Source organism: Mesoplodon mirus, assembly GCF_964341445.2.
Source record: "Mesoplodon mirus genome assembly, chromosome: 6".
In the NCBI taxonomy this organism is placed as follows: domain Eukaryota; kingdom Metazoa; phylum Chordata; class Mammalia; order Artiodactyla; family Ziphiidae; genus Mesoplodon; species Mesoplodon mirus.
The window spans coordinates 146,524,339-146,543,683 of NC_138982.1; the positions used below are offsets into that span (position 1 = coordinate 146,524,339).

General features: G+C 50.1%; 1 protein-coding gene across 10 annotated transcripts in view; it reads left to right on the forward strand.

The window, feature by feature from the left end:
* Positions 1–19,345, forward strand: part of PCBP3 (poly(rC) binding protein 3) — a 211,532-nt gene that overhangs the window by 101,463 nt on the left and 90,724 nt on the right. The window contains exon 1 of one of the 10 annotated variants that reach the window (XM_082625638.1): positions 16,557–16,574. The exons of the other annotated variants lie outside the window; for them this stretch is intronic. The gene's annotated coding sequence lies outside the window, so the exon portion shown is untranslated. Of the gene's footprint in view, positions 1–16,556; positions 16,575–19,345 lie in introns of those variants that run through there. 10 annotated transcript variants of the gene reach the window in all.

The window sequence follows — 19,345 nt, forward strand, 5'->3', positions numbered from 1 at the left end:
AGTGTGAAGGTATCAGACTTTGATAAGTTAGGGATTTATGTGATCATTTTTACGGTAAGAAGTAAAAAGAAAAACATGTATAAAGTAGTGGAGGGAAGAATCTAAAAGATAAAGGAGACTTACAAGAAACATAAGGAAAGTAGAAAACACAACAAAAAATGGCACATAAATCCATATATACCAAACCTTCTATAAATATTAATGGGCTCCATGCTTTAATGAATTGCACTGAAAGAATGTTCCCTCAAAGCTCCACTGTCTTAGCATTGGGTGTTGCCATGGTGGAGCTTTAGAGCTCACTCCTCATCCTTGGATTTTTCTAAATTTAATCAGAATATTGTTCTTTAGGTCCTCTATGTTCATTCTTTCTGGGATTTAAGGACCTCTTCTTCATATCTTTCACACTTTCTCTTTTTCCTTTCACTCTGCATTCTGGAAAGTTCCTTGGCTTCATCTTCTTTCTGCTTCATTCTGAAGCTGTGTCTATTTACACAGTATGTGTCCATAGGTTTTTATTTTGACAATATTTTTCCCTCTCAAGGTGTCTACTTGTTTCTTTCTCCTATAGGGAATGTATCCATCGCCTTGAACATAGACATTAGTGCTTATTGTTTGCTTGGTGATTTCTCAGATGACCACTCTTATTTTGAGCTTGGTGTCTCTCTTTCATCACATTGGTTTTCTTCAAATATTGTTTCTTTGTTGGCTGATGAGTTTTGCATTTTGAGAATGCCTGTCTCTGGTGAGTCTGGTAAGAAGTTGAGGGGTGTGTGGCCAGGTGTGGCTTGTCCCAGACCATTCTGCCTCTCTCCTCTTTGGCCTGTGCGGAATGGGCACCACCGCTGCCCTGGCGGGAAGTTGCTGTGCAGGCAGCCTCCCTGACCGCATCTCCTGGCTCCTGCTCACGGTTGTGTCTGCTTCGCCATCTGACTCCTCCGTGGAACTCTCGGAACAGTCATTTCTCCATAGAGTTTCCCTCCTCTGCTTTCTTTCTGTGTTGTTTTCTGTTGCTGTGTATCAAATAGCCCACAACTGAGTGGCTTAAGACAACAAATATGTATTATCTCAGGGTTTTTGTGGCTCCGGAACTTAGGGGGCACCTAGCTGGTGGTTCTGGCTCTGGGTCTGTCATGAGGGTGCAGATGATGGCCTTGCTGTGTCACCCGAAGGTCGGCTGCGCTGGAGCAGCTCCTCCCAAGCTGGCCTTGTCGTGTGGCCTCGGGCAGGAGTCCTCAGCCCCTCAGCTCCGGACCTCTCCCGAGGGTGGCTACTGTCCTTCTGGCCTCTGGTCCACTCCCCCGAAGCGAGTGATCCAAGAGGGGGAATGAGGAGGAAGCCACATCCTCGCCTTGGATGTCACAGTGTCCCTTCTGTGCCATCCCTTCTGGGGTGGGAGGGACACTGTTGTCTACTTTTTTCAGGGAGACTCTGTGGACACATCTGAAACCCCCTCCCTCTCGCTGAGGAAACTCTCCCGTGTCCTCATGGTCTGCAGGTCCATCTCCACGTGGCCCTCATAGAGCAGACCAGTCACAGACCTTCAGCACGATGGCACGAGCCTGGGCTTTTCATGTCTTATAGGTGTTGTGGTTGTTTTCATCATCTTGTCTTTGGTTATAGGCTTTTGTCTACGTAATTTCATTTATAAAACAGTATGTGTCTGACTTTCTTTCTTGCGTTGTTGAGTCTGACACACTGTTCTTTGAAGTTTCCAAGCGGGTCACCCTTGGGCAGACAGTGCTGCAGCGGGTGCTGAATCTTTCCTCCCTCTCACCCATGGTATTGCCAGTGACAAGATACAAATAGCAAGGGCATTTCTATTATTTAAGGCACATTTTGCAGTTCCCGTCGTGGAGTGAAATCGCATTTCCTTATTTCTGGGTTGGATGACATATTGGATGATGATTTATTTATTCAATATTCATTCACTTCTCACCGTGCTCTGATCACGCCCTGGCCCTGTGCGGGGCTCTGGGCACAGTTTCGGCCACAGCTCCCCCCTGCCGAGGCTCCGGGCAAGGGGGACACAGGCCCTTCAGTGTGGGCACTGTGGTGCCCGTGGTCGTGGGGAGAGCCTCGATCGAGGGCTGTCTGCATGCGAATTTCATGTCTGCTCTCCTTCCCGTTCTTCCCCTGAACTCTCTCTGCAGAGTCCTTGGAAGATGACCAGGTAGAAGGAGGCAGGATTAACTGCAGAGAGTGTTTGCTTGAGGGCCTGTCAGAGCCGAGGATCAGAAGGAGGGGTGGTCCCAGATGTGGACGGTGTGGCTGCAGTGGCCCTGGCGACCTGGTGCTCAGGGGCTCTCACAGCTTCCCGCGAGGGCACTTGACCCCGGACCCCGCCTCAGTGCCGTCAGCCCCGGGCGGGTGGTTTGCTTTTCCTGGGCTGCTGTGGGTCACAAGCTCTGCACATCCATCCAACACACGACCTTGTTCTTCTCCCCAAGGGCTTCTCAGAGGACACGCGCTCTTCTCCATTTGTCGTGCTCCTGGAAGCCTTCATCTGGTCACTGGTTCCTGGGGGTCCGGTCCTACCTCGTTCAGGATTTGCTCATTAGGCTTGATTTCGTCTGCATCAAACAACCAGTCAGCTTAGCTTCTAATCATATAATGTGTCTAATGCTGTACATGGCCTTCACCGTTAAAATCACTGCAGAGAAATAGCTTTATGACTGTGAAACTAGCTCTAGGCCCCACCCCCTGCTTTTTTCTTCTTGAAATCATCGTTTCTGTGATACACTTTCACAGCGATGACAGTGCTGAGCAGAAGCAGCTGGCTGTCCCCTAGTCTCCCCCTGTGTGTGGGCTGCGGGGTGTCCCGACCCTGTTTCTGTTCCAGTTCAGCTTGCTGCCGAAGCCCCTCTCAGAAGCCTGGCTTCGCGGGGTGCAGGCATTCACGGGGCAGCTTCTGCTGGACGTACCCGGCAGATGGGAGCCCTCAGAGAGTTTTCTGGGCAGGGACAGGCAGATGTGGTTAGTGCCTGGGGGTGGGGCACGGCATGGAGTCAGCCACCCTGAGGGTGCTTTTAAACAGTCATAGAACAGAAAAGTGAGCTTTAAAATGTTCGCTTCTCTTTGCCACATCCTGGTGAGGGAGCGCGGTGTCGTCGTTCTGTGTTTGCTAAGTGATGCTCGCAAGCGTGGAGACAGATGCGAGCTTCCCGGGCGCAGGCTGGGGCTGAGCCAGAGATGCGGTGCCCCGGGAAGGAGGGGCTGGGGGTGGAGGTGAGCCCTGTGGCTGCTCCGGGCCCAGAGGCTCGCTCTGCACAGGCAGGGAGGGTGGCACCGGCCCAGGGCGCGCTGGGCAGGGCGTCAACTCCTGCTCCCCGTGGGCACGGCCTGGCCTGCCTGGAGCACCTCCTCCCCCTCCGTGCACGTGCCCTGCACACAAGGAGCCACGAGCAGGGCCCAGCCCAGGGAACTATGGGGACGTGGGCACGGCAGGCCCAGCGCCGGCCTGTCCTGGCAGCTCCCCGAGGAGGCCAAGGACTTGGGCTGGGTGAGGGCCTTCCTCCTGCTGGAGAGAGGCCTCGGGCCACTGCCCGGGGTGACCTGCTCTGGAGGTGCCTGTGGCCTCTTTGCTGGTGTTTCTCCCGCACTGACTCACGCTGAGCTCGTCGTGGCTGGGTCAGCCCTGCCTGCCGGTGGGCCAGCAGTGGTTGAATGGGGCCTCTGCACCGGCCCCATGTGGTTGGAGCGACCTGCTCAGTCTCTCCAAGTTGAGGGTCATCTGCCAGCCCCCTGGGGCTGTGGGGAGGGACCAGGCTGCAGGCAGATGCCTGGCCCAGAACCTGGCCCAGAAGGTGCCTTCGTTGCGGCTCCTTCCCCCCTCCCGGCCACTTCGTCACAGGAACAGCTCCCAGTAGAACCCACGGGTCTCTCCTGAGCCCTTGTGGAAGAGCAGCCCTGTGTGGCCCTGCCCCTCCCGGAAGCGTCGGGTGCCACCGGTGTGCCTGTGTCCTCGAGGCTGGCCCAGGCTTCGGCACTCGGCCCAGGTGTTGGTTGAGATGAATGCTGGGAGAATCCAGGGCACTGCTGACTGGGGGAGCGGAGTAGCTTCTGTCTAGTTGGCAGTTAACCTTGGCCAGTTCCCTCCGTATGAATCCCAGCTTCCCCATGTGTACTGAGTGACCTTGACCTCTGCAGGGGCTGGTGCCAGGACTCAGGGAGCTGCTACTCATGCAGCCAAAGCAACCTCTGTCATCTGCTAAGATTCCTTTTTAAAAGAAAAATTAGGAGAAACATTTAGCGTGCACATTTTATGTGCATTAAGTGAGTTGATGAGCGTTAGAGATTTAAACAGGTTTCCAGATGCCAACCGGAAATAAGCGTGTGTTCGTATCTGGTATGTAAAATAAGACAGCAATCTGTGTGGAGATCTACGTGTGTCCCTGGCATGCGCACACTTCTCCCGCACGCCCCCAACCCTGATCCAGAATGGCCCCTGCCCTGGAGTCTCTGCCAACCCTGGGAGCGGCCTGTGCCCGCCTCGTTGGAGGAACCGTCTTAATTACTGCTGTCTCTTGAAGGCTCAGTCCGACGCCAGCTCATTTTGCTGGGGGCTGGGATGGCATGCGGTGCTGTCCAGCATAGGTCCGGCTCTTTGGGGTGGTGAGAGGTGGGGTGCATACTCCAGGTGGACGCAGCTGTGTGAGCCGACAGCCCATGTGACCACTCCAGGGCTGCTGGGATGCCGTGCGGGCTGAGGGCAAGGGAGCCAGGCTGGGCCCAGGAGACCCTCCCAGCAGTAGCTGCACCCTTGGATTAGCACGAGCCTTTGGTGGGTGGAAATGATGTGATCAGATTTTTTCTTAAGAAAACTTATGTTCCTGAAACAGAAGTTGGTAGAAACAATAGCTTAAAATATTAGGAGGATAACACACATAAACAGGGAAAATTGCTCAGGTTAAACCCAAGTCAGCAACTGCACAGAACAGCTGTGTCCCCGCCAGAGGCTTCAGTGAGGTGCAGGGCTCAGGGGGCTCCCTGTCTCCCCCACCCACCCTGGGCTGGCCTCGTGCTCCGCGGCAGAAACGCTTCCTTGAGATGGAGGTTCCTGCGGGTGGAGATGTTCACTTTTAGAATATTGTTGCTTGACTTCACTTTTACTCACAGTAAATTGCTGAAGGCATTTCAGTTACACAGTGAAAATCATTAGCAGAATGCTCGTTACTTAGCTTCAGACTGTGGGGCATAATCATGCTTTCCGACGGTGCAAAGCAGATACATTTGAAGGGAGATTTATTCACATTTTCCAGTATATCATTATCACATTCTTGTGTGATAGTTTCCTGGTAATTCAGCTTGATTTAGTAAACTGTATCAGCTCCACTTTCCTTTCTAAGTTGTGGGGATTTAAGTCTGTTTAGCAGAGGAGACGGCGCGGGCTGCTCAGACACTCCCGTTTCATGTGCTGGTGGCTGAGAAGCTGGTAGTTTCACTGCCCAGCGGAGAGGGGCAGGCAGAAGTGCCCCGTCCCCACCAGCGTGGCTGGGCTCTGCCACCGCGGCCGCCCTGGGGGGTGAGCGCGAATCCGCAGGATGCAGCGGGCGTGGCCTGTTCCAGAAGCTGTCCTGCAGGCCCTGCCATCTCCTCCCTCCTTCATGAGGCCCCGCGAGGTGTCGGGGCCCCGGGGCGGCAAGGCCTTTCCCACACGGCCCTCTGCGTTGAGTCTGTGATTTGAACCCTGTGGGTCTGTGTTTCCACCGTCTCCTTGGGGTAGGCTCTGGTCCTCCCACACCCGTGCCTGGGGTGCGGGTGATGCCACAGCTGCTCCCCACCCAACGGCCCAGGCGAGGGCACAGCCCCCTGTGTGCGGGGCTGGTTGTGGGTCCCCCAGGGAGCGCCTCGGGGCGGGCAACTCTAATCCCATAACCACCACCCTGGCAGCTGCTGTATTTGCGTCGGCAGAGAGGGAACTGGCATTTGGAGGATTTCGGTAACTTCTTGAAAGTGCTAGAAAATGCGAGTGCCCAGGGAAATGCGGTCGGCCTGGCGCTGCTTCCCTTCTGGCTGAAAGTTCTCATTCGGGTCCCAAAGCCCTATACTTCTCTACAGCTTGTCTAGAATTTACTTTGTCTAAAGCTATTTTAAAGTCTATTATAAGTTTGTTTCTTGATATTCTTATTGCCCTTGCTTTTTAGAATGCCATCTTACAATTTTTTGATCTCTTGTTTCATGAGTTTTTGTTTTCTTCTTCTGAAAGCATGTGACAGGCTGCTGACTAAAATCACTTATGTTTCTTTTTGTACATATTTCTGAACCTGTGTTCTTCTTCTACTTCCTGCTGTGTTTCTGTGTTTTCTTTATGGGCAGAATTTTTTTCATGGCTTCAGTGTTTTTCCGTTTGCTCCTCCCTGAAGGAGAAGTCAGTCAGCCTGTCTCACCTGTGCCCCAAGGTGTGTGGCCATATCCTGCAAGCCCCTCATCGCTCACCTGCATCCTCTCTTGGGTGCTTGGACTTTGAGCTGGGTGACAGTTCCCTTGGGCTGGGCCTCACATCACTTTGGGAACCAGCAGCCTGTAGAGTGTTGAGAGGAGGCTCTGTGGCCTCTGGTTCCTGCGTAGCACCCCATTTGGCTGGGACACATATCTCCCCATCCCCAGCCTCCACACACACTGCCCTTCTAGAAGGGCTTCAGAGGGGCCTCAAAACTCCCAGCCACCCGTGTCATCTTAGAGCTGGCAGAAAGGCCTCCCCGTGTGTGCGTGTGTTTGTTGTCCTGATTTCTTTGCTTGATTCATTAGAAATTGGGGTGGTGGGGAGTAAAAGGTGCCCGCGCTGCCCTCCCACGCCACTCAGAGGGCTCATTCTCTGCTCTTGTGCCGTCCGGGGTTTGTGTTGCTGCCCTCATGACACTGCTGCTTTTGTCGCCTTGAACCAGGCTTTGGATTCTGTAACATTAATCTTTTCCCATGTCCGTGTCCAACAGATGATATATTTTGAGGCCAGGACGCTGGGCTAAGTAATAATTCCACACAGGGTGCCCTAGGTGACGTGGTCAGTGAATTCACTGCAATTTTATTTGGAGCACGTGGTGAGTATTCAGCGAAGGTGCAGAGATTCAGGTTGACTGCGAACTCAGTTAGCCGTGCGGTGTGGCTGGCGGCTAAAGAGGAGACGTCAGTCCTGAGCACTTCCTGAGCAGCGCGTTGTCCCTGACAAGGGAGGGGGCGATGTCCCTAAGAGTGTGGCTGTGATAACAACCAGTGTTGGTGCAGATCCACCCGCTGTGCCAGGCAGAGCAGAGCGGTGAGACCTGGGAGTGGCCAGCACACCGGGTCCTGTGAAGCGTTAGTGTCCCGGTTCCGGGCCCTGAGCCTGTGGCTCTGACCCTGGAGGGTGTGGGTGTGGGGGGGGAGGGGTGGCAGGGCCGAGAGCAGGGAGACAGCGGGCCTCTGGGGCTGAATGCAGTGTAATTGGAGCCCGTGGTGGAAACCGAGGGACCCAGGCTTAGGCTTAGGGTGAGGATGAGGAAAGGGGGAGGTTGAGGCTCAGGGTGAGGAAACACTGTAAGCATTTCAGAGGCGGATGGTGAAAGGCGTGGGCGGTGAGCTCTTTGTGGGCCGAGGCGCTGAGGGGCCGTGTGGATGGCCCACCGTCAGAGATGACACAGGGACGTGGTCAAGCGTGGGGTGAGCCCCTAGGACTCTTAGGGTCACCATTCAGTTCTTAGGTCATGTCATCACGTGGACTATTTTAGATGGCAAATTCAGCTATATTCATTTCCTCTGGTAAAATATATCTGAGTTTAGTTGTTATGTTTGAGGGAAATAGGACAGTCCAGTTCAGTACTGTCGGTCCTGTTTAGTACAGGAGAGAGTTCAGTATGTTTAACGTATCAGGTGGGCGTTCTCACTCAGCAGTAGAAACTGGAGTGAATTGCCCCAGAATCCCCTTCCCTTCCCTTTCACTTGGCTTCATAACTGGCTTGAACTCTTTAGGTTAAGAAATAGGTTTTCCATTTAAGATTTGCATTAGTCTCCAAATATTAGCTAAATCAAGACAGGTGCAAACCCTAGATGTTGGAACAACCAAGCCTTCCTCCAGGCCAAGTTGACCTGGTTTTCATATTTTCTCTGGAAGTCCAACTTTTATGGAAGAGGTCATAGTTTCCCTCATATCCCCTTGGGATACACAGTTTTCCCAGTGCATTTCTACCCTGTCCACCCATCACCCATCCCCTGGAAACCCTGATGAATGACCTTCCTCGTCTCTGTTTTCCCAAGAGTTGCTACTTGAGACAGAGAGAGGCGGCAGTGGCCGTAGTCATCCGCTGTCATCACCACCATAGAGGCGTGTTTAAACATGCCTCCTCTCCCTCTAAACTTATTGTCCAGGACCAGTTGTGCCAGGATTCAAGCACGGCGGGGAGGCAGTGTTTGAAGGAGGGTTTAATTAGGAGGAGGTTCATGTTTGAAGTGTACACAGAATATCTACTGCGATAGAACCAATCTGAGCCATAAAATAAATTTAAATGATTTCACATCACACCAGGTATGTTCTCTGACCATGACGGAATCAAGCTAGAAGTCAGTTATAGAAAGCTATCTGAAAAATCCTCAAATACTTGCAAATTTAACAACACACTTGTTAAATAACTAAATAACTCATGGGTCAAGAAGAAACCAAAAAAGAAATGAAAACTGCATATTTTGAAATGAATGAAAATGAAAACACCACATATCACAATATGTGAGGTGTAACTAAAGCAGCACTTAAAGGAAACTTAAGAGTATGAAACACATTATTAGTAAAGAAGAAATGTCTCAAATTAGTGTCTTTAGCTTCCACCTTGAGGAACCAGGAAAAGATCACATTAAAGTAAGCACAGTAAGGGAAATAGTAGGAATCAAAACAGAAATTAATAGTAGGAAGCAAAATAGAAATTAATGGAACTGGAAACAACAGTGGAGAAAATCAGTGAAAGCAAATGATTATTCTTTGAGAAAATCAATAACATTGATGAACCTCTAGCCAGACATAAGAAAAAATGGATATACTATGATTGGCCCTATACCAACACATTAAATTACTTAGTTGAAATGTATATATTTTTTGAGAGAAAGTACCAAAGCTAACTCAAGTACAGGTTGATTATCCTAATTCTATATATATTTAAAAAGTGAATTTTTGTTGTAAACCACCTCCTGTGGTCCAGAAAAAACCTCCAGGACCAAACGGCTTTACTGCTGAATTTTATTAAATATTTAAAGAAGAAATAATGCTAATTCTATATAAACTCTTCCAGAAAATTGAGAAGGAGGGAATACTTCCTAAATCATTCTGAGTCCAGTATTACCCTAAGAACAAAGCCAGGCAAAGACATCAGAAGAAAAGAAAACTGGGGGCAAATATTCCTCATGAACATATATGAAAACTTTACAAAATTTTAGCAAATCAAATACAAAATACAGAAAAACTAGTTGAGGTTTATCTGAGGAATTCAAAGTATCTTTTACATTCTAAAATTAATCAATATAACTCACCATATTAACAGACTAAAACCAAAAAAAGCAGTATCATTTCAGTGTATGCAGTAAAAGTATTTGATAAAAATGTAACACCCATTCCAGATAAAACCTTTCAGGAAACTAGTAATAGAATGAGGCTTCCAATGAATGGCATCTATGACAAATCCACAGCTAACACCACAGTAATGGTGAAAGATTGAATATTTCCCCCTGCAATCGAGAATAAATCAAGGAAACATGTTCTCACCTCTTCTATTAAATATTTTCCAGGGGGTTCTAGCAAGTTCAATAGGAAATAAAAGGCATTGAAATTAGAAGGGAAGAAGTAAAACTATCTTTATTCTTGGTCGACATGTTTGTCTATGTAGAATATCCTATAGCATCAGAAAGAGGCTTCAAGAATAATTGGGTTTAGCAGGGTTACAGGATACAAGATACACAAATCAACTGTATTTCTCTATAATATCAACAAATAATTAGAAATTGATAAAACATTATACCTAATAGCAAAACATTGCTGAATGGAATTATTGAAGACAAATCAATGGAGAGCTACACCTTTGCTCAAAGACTCAGTATCGTTAAGATATTAATTCTCCTCAAATTGGTCTATGGATTCAGTGGACTCCCAAGTAGAATTCAGGTAGGTTTTTTTTTTGGTAGAAATTTGACAACTAACACTACTTGGTTTCAATGATTTATTATAAAGTACAGTAATCAAGACAGTGTGTTGTTGGTGTTAAGACAGACAAATTGATCAGTGGGTCAGAATAGACAGTCCAGAAATAAACTTACACATAGATGGTCAGTTAGTTTTCAACAACTGTGCCAAGGCAATTTAGTGGGAAAAGGGCTAGTTTTGTCAAGAAATGGTGCTGGAATAATTATACATTCAGACGCAAAAAAAAAAGGAAAAAAAGACCTTTGATCCATATCTCCCATCATGTATAAAAATTAACTTAAAGTAGATCAGAAATCTAAAATTTTATACACCAAGAACAAAACATGATGTATTTTTTGTGACCTTGCACTAGGCAAAGTTTTCTTAGTTATGACATTAAAAGCATTATCCATAAAAGAAACAAGGTTATAAACTGGACTTCATTAAATTTAAAAAAATTAAAATTTTCTGCTCTCCAAAAAACAGTGTTAAGAAAATGGAAAGACAAGCCACAGACTGAGAGAAAACACTTGCAAATCTAATTCACCTGGAATGTATAAGGGACTCTTAAAATTCAGTACTAAGGAAACAAACAGCATAATTAAAAATGACCAAAAGATTTGAACATCCACTTCACCAAAGAAAATACGTGGATGGCAAGTTAATACCTGAATAGAAGTTCAATAGCATTCGTCATTAGCTAAATGCAAATTAAATCCACAGTGAGACACTACTTGGTGTGGCCCATCTACTGAACACTGGCAGAGGTGGAGACCATCTCATACTGCTCGAGAGAATGCAAAGCGGTACATGTGCTTTGGAAGACATTTTGGCAATTAAGCCAAGAAGCTAATCCAATAAACACCCACCAGGCATTCCACTATTAGGGGTGACCCAAGAGTAGTGAAAGCATTTATCCATACAAAGCTCTGAACAAGAATGTGTGCAGAAATTTGTTTTTAATAGCTGAAATACTGGAAACATCTCAAGTGTCCATCCATAAATGAATGAATACACAAATTATGGTATATGGTTGCACAATGACATTGAGGAATCTCAAAAGAATTATGTTGAGTAAAAGCAGTCAGGCCAAAAGTATGTGCCCAGTGTGCTTCTATTTATAAACTTCTAGAGAAAGCAAATTCTGTAGTGCTGGAAAGCACGTCGGTGGTTCCTTGGGGCAAGGTGTTTGCTGCAAAGGGGAGAGGGAGGGATTGCAGACGGCCACAGACAGCTCTGGAGTGTGCCTGTCCGTTATCCTGGCTGTGGCGATGATTCCGTGGGCGTGTACACATGGTAAAACATTTCAGCATGTACACAGCACATGTACATTTTTTTTTTTTTTTCTTTTTGCGGTATGCGGGCCTCTCACTGTTGTGGCCTCTCCCGTTGCGGAGCACAGGCTCCGGACGCGCAGGCCCAGCGGCCATGGCTCACGGGCCCAGCCGCTCCGCGGCATATGGGATCCTCCCAGACCGGGGCACGAACCCGTATCCCCTGCATCGGCAGGCGGACTCTCAACCACTGCGCCACCAGGGAGGCCCCACATGTACATTTTATTATATGTCAATTACATCTCAAAGCTGATTGTCTGATTTTTTTGCGAGAAAGAAAGGAGGACTCCTTTTTGGAGCAAGATAACATCCAGAGCTTAAGTTATTTTCAACCACAATGTCCAGTATTTAGTGAAAAATTAAAAACAGGACCAAAAACGAGAGCTAAAACGGATGAGAAACAAAACCACAGATGACTTATAGAATTGCACTACCAGACAAGAACTTTAAAGTCATGAAGAGGGCTTCCCTGGTGGCGCAGTGGTTGAGAGTCCACCTGCCGATGCAGAGGACGCAGGTTCGTGCCTTGGTCCGGGAAGATCCCACATGCCACGGAGCGGCTGGTCCCGTGAGCCATGGCCGCTGAGCCTGTGCGTCTGGAGCCTGTGCTCCGCAACAGGAGAGGCCACAGCTGTGAGACGCCCATGTACCGCAAAAAAAAAAAAAAAAAAAAAAAGTCATGAAGATTATTGTCTTAAAAAATAGAATAGATATAAGAATATATGAAAAATAGAGAATTTCAAGTGAAATCATAATCTATGAAAAGAATCCTATGAATTTAAAAAATATAGGATCTGAAATGAATAATTCAGTGGACTCTGTAACAGAAGACTGGACACAGGCTTTGTGAGTTGGGCGGCACTTCAGTGAAGTATGTCTGTGTTGAAGCACAAGAGAAAAGAGAACAGAATAATACAAATAGAATGTGAGAGACTGTGGGGCAGAGTCAGAAGGTCTAATGTCGTGTAATGAGTGGCCCAGGAAGGGGGGGGCAGATTTCAGAAAAATACTTGAAGATATAAAGGCCATGGATTTTCCCAAAGCATTGAAGATATTCATGCTAGAATCATGAAACAGCTGACCCTGAAATGAATAAATAAAGAAGCAAGCAAACAAATAAGCAAAAGTAACTTTTCACATCTAGGCATCATTGCTTGACCCTTGAAAACTACAGCAAAGAAAATCTTCAGAGCAACCAGAATTAAAGATGGCCCATCATTCTCAGAGTCTGCAATCTGGCGCGTGTCTGGTGGCCTGTGCGTGCACACGCCACTGTGGGGTATGCATCCTGAACGGAACTGCCGCATCCTTGCTTATACACATCTTCCGCTCTGCTGGCTGATGCCCCAAAGTCTGTACTCACAGCAGCAAAATACAGACCTACCGCATGGTATGACGGTTCAGGCAATCACCTTTTCCCATTGCTCTTCAAAACTACACCAGGTTTTAGAGAGCAGCACCTTTTTTCCCTCCATACAATGACTTTTTCACCCAAAAACAAATGAAGTAAACAAACTATATGGAGTGGTGTTGTAGCACCATGGCTTCGAAAGAGGGACGTTCACCAATTCCTTGATAGGACCTTTTCCACCAGAAAACATGGGGCGAGTGTCCTTGCGCACCATGTCTGGATGAGCAGCCAGCAGCCCGCATGTGTCCATCCGTGAGAGAGGCGCAGACAGCACCTCTCACCACACGTCGTTCTGCCGTCTGCTTCCATGCATCTGGAGGTGCCGTCCTGCCGGGACGACACTTCGCTGTGCTGGAACTCTGTTTGTAAGAGCCCTCGGAGTGCAAAACAACCATGCGCCTCAAAAAGGTTTATAAATTGGTGAAGGAAATAGTGCAGAAATGAGGATGTGCCTTCCAGAGTGACCCCTGGACCGCTCTCCTCCAGCCGGGAGCCCTGGCAAGCCCCGCCCTCCTCCGGCTCAGACCATCAGCCTTGCTTATGTCATGTTTGTGCAAGTGCACACTCCGCTGGTTTACCTCTGAACTATTCATTACTGTTATAAGTTTGTTTTCACTGTTCAATTGAAGTATTTTTCTACCTGTAAAAATGGTTTGGTTATCTTTGGTTGGGATTGAATGCATCATAACTTTTCTATCATAATTAGTGGATACATTTTTTCTCCTGTATAGTAGAAGGAGTTTCAGAACAAAATAAGAGCCTAAGTGACTGGAAGGTGTTTAAAAGTTCCCACTGCACCTCACCCTTGCCAGCACTGGGCAGGGTGTTTGTCAGACTGCTATATTTTAGGCAGTGTAGTGGGTGTGTATTTATACCTATTTTTGATTTTAATTTGCATATCTTTGATTACTGTGAGACTGAGTACCTTTTCATGTGCTGATTGGCCATTTGGACCTCTTGTTTTACGAAGTGCTTTTCTCAGTTTTTACCCATCTTGCTATTTATGTCTACAGCGTTTATAAGGGAGAGCGATCAGGCTGGCCCCAGGTGTTTCCACGGCAGGTTGCATGCTCGATAAAAGTGTAGCAAGGTATACAAAATCTTTAGGAAAGAAAGGATTTTCTCAATAATACATTTTCAAACATGTGAGGACCTAGGGAAAAGTGATGCTTATGCACCCTCGCTGAAAGGGCTCCTTGAAGATGGCGCTGGACTCTGGACAGCGCAATGGACTCAGGGGTGAAGGGGCACAGGAAGGATGGGGGGAACCCACAAGCACGGTGCACAGGGGTACGTCGAGGACGGGATTCTCGAATGGCAGACCTTCACGAGGCGGCAGCAGCAGTATTCACAGTGGTGACAAGGAGGGAGCCGGGGGTGGGGCTTGCAGAGGGGACAGAGAGGCGCCAGCCGCGCGCTTCACGCTCTTCAGGCCAACTAATCGATGCATAGGGATTTTAGAACATCATCCAAACTGTCAGCAAAAGACCCAAAAATAGCTAGGTGAGGGCTCACAGCGGGTAGTGGGGGAGGGTGTAAATGTGGTCACTCCTGAGTCATCCTTGGTGAGTCATCACTAATCCTCTTAATGGACAGAGGCCCTGAGCAGGGCTTTCCCCACCACACCCAAAGTACAGATATTCAGTAACAAATTAAAAAGGAGCTCATCCTCACTCAAGATGGTTACATTTTTAAAGCGTCAAGCAATTAAACTGATGTGGTAATATTTTTCATCTGCAATTTGTCAGAGTGTTTGAGGGTGAACCCAGTGGCTGGAGAAAGAGCACGCAGGAATTTGATGGGGATATAACTTGCAGAGACCTGTGTGGAGACGAGTTTGGTTAACTTCTCTGAAATCAAAAGTGTACAGTATTTCTAGTCTCATGCCGAGGTGCCTCCGAATGTGTTGATTCAAAAAAAAAAAAAATCTAAGATGTACTGATGGTGAAGAATAACATGCCGGGCGCAGAACAAGACATGCATTTTCCTTCCACGTGCACAGAATGTGTCTGGATGGACCCACCAGGGGATGTTAATGGTGCCTGTGAGCTCAGAAATACTACGAGAGTCTTTTCATTGTTTCAATTTTTACTCTTTACATTCAAATATCTATAGTTTTGAACAGTTATGAAAACCACCCAAGACCAAGAAGAGTTTTAATAGTTATTATGAATAAAAAGAATCTATATGCATTGCCAAGTTCATGTCAAACTCATGGTACGTTAATATTACTTAATAATGAAAATGTGAAACGTGCAGTAACTCACCCATGGGTCTGGAGAACGCAGAGGGGCGGAGAACGCTCTGGCACCGTTACTGCTCCTACGTAGAAGGGACACAGGGTACAGTCACATCAAGCGCCGTAGAGAGCAGTGAGGCCTACACGTGCCGCGCCCTCGGGAGGAGTAACCCCCACTCCCCACGAGCGCACGTGGCCCCGAGCAGCCAGCAGGCCGGGAGGGAGTCCGCCAGGTCCCCGGGGATCGCCAGCCCCGCGACCCTGCCGCGTGCTTTCCTCCTCTGAGCCTGATTCCTCTTCTATGAAGCGGTGACGATGACACCTGCTTCCTAACCCCACGAAGAGTGCGTGTTAAGTGAATAAACGTGAAAGTGCTTAGAAGTAACAAAGTGCTGAAGAAGCGTTAGTGTCTCTTCCTTTTAAAGATTTTGCATGTTTTCATCAGCCACCCTTATTTCTGGGACACAATTCATTAGGTACGATTAGGATGATGGCTAGGTCTTGAGGTTCATCTGAGATTTGGGAAGAGTTTCGCTGCGGCTTAAGCCCACTGAGGAGCCTCCCAGGTGTGGGTACCAGGCGTCCGGGGCAGGCCCTCCTCAGCTGCTTTGCTCCATTAGAGGAGCAGTGGTGCTTGGCCGGGGCCCACAGCACCCTGGGCATCTCTGACTCTTTAAATGTGGTACCAGATTTTTTAAAACGTATTTCTGTTATAACAATTGAGAATGGATGCAAAACAGATTTAAAGTACAAAGGTGTTCCGTGAGCCTCCAAACGTGAGAATGAGCAGGAACTGGGGCCGAGCGGGATCTCAGGCCGTGCCGAGTTCATTGGGTAACTTGACGCTTTTCCCTTGCTTTTTGGTAGATGGACAGTGTCCTCACCCTCGGGGGAAGCAGGTGGGCTGGCAGGACAGGCGTCCACGGGCCGGGAGGAGGAGACGCTCCCAGGTACTCTCGTCTACCCCGCTGGTGACCTGCCTGCCCGGCCCCTCCTGTTCCAGCAGTGGCGCCTGTGACCCGTGCCCCTCCTGGCTGCTCTGCCACTTGTGCCCTGCCTGCACCCCACCCCAGTGCCTGTTGGTTGCCCCACCTCAGCCTGGATCCTGACCCTCCCCTCTCCCACCCGGCTCGGGGCCTGGTCCTCACTTCTGGTTGCCCCTTTGCTTGACCACTTCTTCGGAGAGTCTTAACCCCGAGTTGCACCCTGACTCCCATTAACCTCGCTCGCCACGGAGCACGTGGAGAGGCCCTGACGGGGGCGGGCTCCCCCGCTGGTGTTCGCACCCTCTCAGACCTGCTTCTTGTGTGTTCGTTTCCTTTAACAGGGTGGTTTATAGTGAACTGAGAAGGAACGTTGGATTCTTGCAGTGATGCGGTCGGGACTGTGTGGTGCTGTCCCTCCTCATCCACACAGAATGCTCACCCTGTCACTGGCCACGTGCGGGTCTCAAAGGTTAGAAGCAGAGTGAAGGTGACGAGATGCTTCAGAAGCAGAGCTGATTTGAGGAATAATTTTAAATGAGGCTGGAAGATAGGGTTGCTATCCCAGAGGCAACAGCCTCACTGGGCAGACAGATCAAACCCACGCTCTGCACCAGCTCTGGTTCTGGGCAGGGTCGGACCCAACAGCAAACACACTGACGGGCTGTCCCCAGAGACGGCGTCAAAGGTAGACCGCACGCCTAAGAAGTGGATAAAGGAAAGGGGAGAGCAGGAGCGAGCGAGTGCGTGTGCATGTGTGCGTGTGCATGTGTGCGTGCGTGCCCGTGCACTCAAGTGGGAGCGGCCTCACTGAGAAGGTGACACTGAAGTAAGGATGAGGGAGTGAGTCACAGATGGAGAAGAGCATTCCGGGCAGAGGGAACGGCCAGTGCGAGGGACGTAGGTGAGGAGGCTGGAGAGCAGCCAGGGGCAGCCTGGCCAGAGCCGTGAGCGGGGTGGGGCTGCGGGCTGGGGCCTGGTAGGAGCTTACACTCTGGGTGGAGGGGGGCGCCTGAGCGGAATTCGGTTCTTGAAGAATATACCTCTGGCTCTGGGCAGAGAATAGACGCTCAGGGGACGCTGGCTGGAAGCAGGGACCAATGAGGAGGCTTTACCTGCGCCCAGGTGAGAGTGGTGTGAGGGGGTGGCGAGAGCCAGCCAGACTCGGGCTGTGTGTTGAAGGTAGAGCCTGTGTGAACCCCGGAGAGAGTGGAAGTGACCTGAGGGGCAGGGACAGCAGCAGGACTAGGGCTGAGGGCAGCGAGGACAGTGTCTCCAGTGCTCGCGTCGGTTCGGGAGTGATTGGCCTCTGGACGCGTGCAGGTGAGATGCTGCCATTCGTGCACCCGTCAAGCACACAGCTGGACAGATGGCACTGGAGCCTCGGAGAGAGGATGCACGGGGGGTGTGGGCTCGTGCGGACGCTGTGCAGGAAACACTGGCACCACCGAAGGGGCGTCTGCGGGAGGAGAGAGGCCTGGCGTGGACCCCAGGAACCAGCAGGGGGGTCCCGGGCAAGTCTTCGGAGCCGGGCAGACTCCATCCCTGCTGTTGGTGGGGAGGGAGAACTGGGCTTCCAGCCGGTGGCCTGGAGGGGACAGGAGCGAAAGTGGGGTCCCATGGAGGAGCCGAGAGGGGCGGAGCTGGGTTAGCGAGGACAGGGCTGTACCGCGTTGCCGCAGCGGGAAGGGAGGGGGATGCGGGGGGAGGGCTGCCGATGAGCAGGTACGGGGCCCGCCCGGTCCTGTGCGGGCGGGAGGGGGACAGAGGGACCGCCCGGCTACGAGGGTGGCGTCTGGCAGCGATGGACATGCCGGGGCGGCGGGCCTGTCCCAGGAAGCCGAGCGGGGAAGCGGGAGGTGAGGAGATGGAGAAATCGGGGTGAGATGCGTGTCGTCCTCATGAACGGCCAGTGTTCACCCGTTTGCGGCATTCAGGAAAAGAGAACCTCTTGTGGGTCAACTTACGGTTGAACGTCTTCCGGTTCATGAGGTTTGTGCAGGGATGCCCGGAAGACTGGGGGCCCGGCTGGGCCAGGGAAGGGCAGCGGGGTGGCGGGAGCCCCGGCCTGCGTGTGGTCTGCGGTGGGAGCCGAAGCGGCCGCCCGGTGCGGGGAGAGGCGTGGCGTAGGCAGAGCCCACGGGGCCGTGGAGCTCCCCAGGCGAGGACGAAGGGAGCCAAGCGCAGGCAAAGAGCCCACGGATGGCGACTCCAGGGCGGGACGGGGAAAGGGACGGGCGGACCTTCCTGCTGGGAGGGGTGGGACAACAGGCATGGCCGGTGGCCACAGCTGACTTTCTCTCCAAATTGGTGGCAGCTGTAAGCTAATCTCTATCAAAGTAGAATATGTTAGAAAAATTTAAAAAATACAACCACCTTTTCAAGTTAGAGAACAGTACTTGGTTTCCATGGTAACTGCCAACCATTTAACTAGGGCAAGTGTTACGTGGTGACACAGGGTAATTACAGACAACAGGGAAATTGCAGGGTATGTCTTACATAAATACAGAGTGGCTGCATGGTTAGCTTCTGCTCCTGAAGCAAAGCTGCGGCTGTTTCCGGAGGTCTGCTCCAGAGCCTGTCCTCAGGCCATCACTGCCGGGGCAGGGCCCGCCCTCTGTCCACGCTCTCTGTTACCTGTGAGTCCCGCTCTCCTCCCCTCTCTGCGCTGGGGCCTCAGGCAAGTCTTCCCCAGGCCCACTTGACCTGTGCCTCTGCGGGGCCTTCCCGGAGAGGTGGAGGCCACACACGGGCCCCAGGCTGCGGCCGTTGAGAGTAATCTATCAACCAGAACTTAAGAAGGGTGTTTCTAGACCTTTTATCAACTGGCTATGAAAGAAACCCTAAATACGGTAAGAAGACAGGAGAGTCAGAACACAAATCAGTCTCTTGCAGATTGGAACAGGACGGTTACTTGTGAACGTTCATCTGCTGTCAGCTCTACCAGAGTCCCCCCAAAGACAGAGACCTTAAGGCAGCAGCAACAGTAGAATCCTTGCTGAAACAGGGGTAACTGAGTCAGAGGCTCAGACTTTTGGGTAATTATTAAGAGATAGAAGCAGATAATGCTTGTGGATGAAAACATCACAGGAGACTCGTGCAGAGCCTGTTGCAGGTAAGTATGAGGACTCAGACACTCGGCCCAGAACCAGTATCCATGGCAGGTGAGTCAAGCCTCTCAAAAGCAGAACTGTGGGCATAGCCAAGAGCTGTCATGCATCTGAGGAGAACCAAACAGCAGGA